The 4,292-nt window shown below is 32.3% G+C and overlaps 1 long non-coding RNA gene across 2 annotated transcripts; it reads left to right on the top strand.

Moving 5' to 3' along the window:
- The first annotated feature begins 296 nt into the window (after positions 1 to 296).
- On the top strand, positions 297 to 3,959 carry LOC147842266 (uncharacterized). 2 transcript variants are annotated; one of them, XR_015499207.1, is made up of 6 exons: positions 297 to 352; positions 1,886 to 1,991; positions 2,114 to 2,184; positions 2,624 to 2,808; positions 2,975 to 3,178; positions 3,604 to 3,959. It is a non-coding gene; the product is annotated as an uncharacterized LOC147842266 (long non-coding RNA). The 2 variants fall into 2 exon arrangements; XR_015499208.1 differs by lacking the exon at positions 297 to 352 and adding an exon at positions 1,657 to 1,795.
- The last annotated feature ends 333 nt before the right edge of the window (positions 3,960 to 4,292 follow it).

Here is a 4,292-nt window from a genome sequence, read left to right as displayed (position 1 = left end):
TACGATAGCAAAAAAAAAAAAAAAAAAAGAATATTTAGTGTGGATGTTCGCAATGTTTAGACGCAAACAAAGCAATATTATTTATAAATAGATTATACATGTCATCTAGAGAAAAACTATGTAAAATTCGCTTATTTTTGAGATAGCACGCTCCTGTGCTGACTGTTTTTGTTTTAAAGCAGAAGTTGGTTTCATAATAAACACATGCGTGACTAAACTCATGATCCACACTCCAATCCAGACGGTGGCGGTAATGCTCCAAAAAGCTGGTTGTCAACCACCATGGCACGAAGATCACAAGAAGAAAAAGTTTTTTTTTTTTAAAGACTTCACGTGAATTCCGGTCAGAAAGGTAAGCTTTTTACTGCTTGTGTTCTGTATAATTAGCGAATTTAGAGCTTAAAACATTTCCACGGTGTTTGGTTGTAACAGCGTTTACTAATTTAAAACAGTTTGATACGAAATGTAACTTGCTTTAAGAAACACGACTGGAGCTAATGTATGCTAACGCTAACAGTTACAAACACGTCTGAAAGTTCCTTTTCCTTTTACACAATGTTAGATTGTAACGTGTGTAGTAACTGAAAACTATTTTAATTATTTTAAAGAAACATGAAACGAATTTGTGTGTATGCTAACTTTGCGTTAAAGAAAGTTTCTGTAGACGAATCCATTAACTAACATGGCAAATAGAGGTAAAGTTGGTTTTATATTCACACATTCGTTCATTTAGAAGTCTATATATTGTTTACCATGTTACTTTGAATATTCGAGTGGAATTAGCATGCCAGTATGACTTGAAAACAACATTAACACTGTTTATTTGACTGTGAACAATGCTGTACTTTGATAGTCATTGGCTGCTTATATGATTTCACTATTTAGATTTTGCAAATAATACTTTAATGAAATTATATTATTAAGGGGGAAGTCTGAATGTGTAAATATAAAACCAACTTTACCTCTATACATGGCAACGTGTTTTTTTCCTGATTTAACCTTATAAAGTACCGTGGATGTTGAAAAAAATCATTGTACAGGCGTATACTTATCCAACAGTATTAATTATGTGATTGTGTAAATAAAAACTAATCGTTTTGGATTAATAAAATATTATTGTTTATCTTGTTTATGCAGTTAGTCACGAAAAGTGATCGAAACTCGACTGTTTACTATTCTCTTTAAACTATCCAAGAGAAATATATTACTATGCACTTTAATTCATATGTGTTAGCCTATGTGAATCAATTATATCTTTTGTTCAAGCTGTAATGGTCAGTTTATGTAAAACTGAACGTCTTAAAGCAGATTTTGATGTTTTTTGTTTGTTTTTTATGTAATTGACGGTGATAAATTCTGATTTAAATGAATGGGTAACAATATTTGTTGGTTAAGTCTTATTGTTCTTGTTTAACAAAGGTTAGTGAGATCATTTTGCAGTACATCACGACCAAAGAAGTCAATGGCACACTCTTTTGAACGTGAATAGGCATGCTATAGTTGTGTGCTAAAAGTCCATTATAAGCTGTTAACTGCTGATACATTTTCAACATAAATTGAGCTTTTCAGACATTACATTACTAATTGCTTCACAAACAGCTGAAATGGTTTATTGTTATTGGCTATCATCATCAAACATTTTTCACAATGGTAGGTTAATCTTCATGGGTACAGAATAATGCATGTGCTTGGCCATCTTACAAATCTATGTCTCAGATTCATAAGGCTGTCACTCTGCATGAATCTCCGAATAAATCTTGTGCAACCTTCTGTGTACTGATTATTTACACTATAGGTATTATATGCATTAATTAACTTTGATAGTATTTTAGGATTTGAACTTTTCTTTACGGGAGGTTAACAACAATGTGATGTTTTATTATAGATGCATATGAGGAAGCTCGACTAAAACATCCACATGCAACTGTGATTTCTGACTGGTAGACAGATGAGGACGATGATTGCCTGTCATACATCTCAAGACAGAACAGGTTTGTTTGCAATTATTTTAAACACATACTGTCAACATTGTCATTGATCTATTACAACCTGTGAGTTTTGCCCTGGCACTATACTAAAGTGATGTTTTGTTTTGTAAATGTATCTGATCAAGGGACAGTATAGACGCATCTATACCATGATGAAGAAAAATTACTTTGAACAAAGAGGCTGGATAAAAGGCAGGTATGAAGATTTCAGAAATCAATGCAGCACCACAAGTACCATCACCATCAATGACTATGGCAGAAATCTTAAGACCACCATGAAGATGCACAGATACTGTACATTCCAGTACACCAGGCGTGTCCAAACTACGGCCCGCGGGCCATCTGCAGCCCAAAAAACATCTCTCGGCCCAAAAAGTTTGGACACTCCTGCAGTACACCTATGAACATTTACAGTCTTTGTTCTAGTGCAGTTTGAGATCAAGACATAACTTATTGCATCTCGTGATGTCTTTGTAAGAATTGAAGACATCACTAAATTTGTTAAGGTTTAATGCAGCTAGAAAGTAAAGATCAACTAGAGAATATCAGCAGTGTCTAACCCACTGTTGTATTTACAGAAGTTGTATGAGAATAAGCTACAGGTTGATTTATACTAATCTGTTTTTCTTTTTTAGCACGACTGACTGAAGTTTTAAAATCATGCAACGTCATAAAGCAGCAGCTGGGCCTGATTTTCACAAAACCAAAACAGACGTGATAAAATTCCAGATGTAAACACATTTGACCTTCCTTTGGCCAATTTGATTTGGAAAAGCTTGAAAATCAACTAAAGGAGCAGCCCGAACAAATGAAGAAACTGGTAAGTTCAAGCTCTTGCTAATTTCAAAGTGTTTTAAGTTTATTTATTTTTTTTTATTGTTTTTTTTTTTTGCTTCGTAGGTAGCCTACTTTTTTCCTAATTTTTTCTTTTTTTTTTACATTAGTACTTGTTCACTACTAATTATCTGTTTATCTTTTAATCACAGATGGAGTGAGGACAAATGTCCATACCACGCCACTGATAAAGAAGTGGAAAAATGCATTACAAGGTAGCTACAACTTGCCCCTGACAGGGATGGAGGAAGAAAGAAGAGAAAGCTAATGTGTCAAATGTCTACATCACTATTTTGTTTTATTTTTTAAACAACATTTTAAGTGTATTAGGATGTTCCCTGATACTTGAACAATTTGTTTCTTTCATTTGCATTTATATGTATGTATATGTATATATATATGTGTGTATGTGTGTGTGTATATATATGTATGGTATGTAGGTAGGTATGTATGTATGTGTGTGCGCCAAATTCTGAAGAAACATCTTGATACATTTTTAATAAACGTAATACAAATAAAATTATAAATATAAAATTGCACAAGACGTGTATATATATAAAATGTATAATCATCTCACTCATGTCTTGCTGTTTGTGCAATTGATTTTGTTCAAGTTTATTTAAAAATAAGTTTGACTTTATACTTCTGCAATTATTTATATATATATATATATATATATATATATATATATATATATATATATATATATATATATATATATATATTTGTTTGTTTGTTTGTTTGTTTATTATTTTAATGTTTTATTAAAAAATGTTTCAAGATGTTTCTTCAGAATTCTGCAGTACTTTTTACAAGTTTGACTTGGATATTTTACGGATTGTCATTGGTATTTTTAAGATGTTTCTTGCTATATCTTAAATTGGTTTCTATATTTAGGTTTATATAAAATTTAGCTGTTTGTACAAATTTTTAATTTAAGTCTATTGGGAAAACAGGGTTGTTTTAAAAACATCTGTGTGTGTGTGTTATTTTTAGATTTTTTGTTTAAATCTTTCTGTGTGTCTTTAATGTGTTGTTTTATTGTTGTTTTTATATTGATATTCTTGTGCACTACAAAATTATTTATAAAATTTTAGTACTATTTTTTTCTTGCAATTAATAAACGTTTAACATTTATTTATTTTGTCATTTGTCTGATTATTTTCGTTACAGAATGTGTATGCAGTTTGCACTTTATTCAAAGGTTAAACACAGTGCTTACACTTTGTGTTTACATTATAGCCGGTGTTTGCTGTTGTATAAATTCAAATGGTTGTAATACCATATATTAAGTACCAATGTAATACCAAAAGGTTTTATAAGGTGTATAAATACGGAGTCGCGCCAGCTCCGGGCCGCAGCGCACATTACCCTCGCGCCGATTCCGGCGCGGATGCGCAGCGTCGGCTCGCTTACGGCCGCCGCATCTGGCCCGCTTGATTCGGGCCGGAATCGGGCAGTGAGTCCACA

This window comes from Danio rerio, chromosome 9 (assembly GCF_052040795.2).
Source record: "Danio rerio strain M-AB ecotype USA chromosome 9, GRCz13ab, whole genome shotgun sequence".
NCBI classification, from domain to species: domain Eukaryota; kingdom Metazoa; phylum Chordata; class Actinopteri; order Cypriniformes; family Danionidae; genus Danio; species Danio rerio.
The sequence above is the reverse complement of the archived record's forward strand: the minus strand, read 5'-3'. Positions and strand labels throughout refer to the sequence as shown.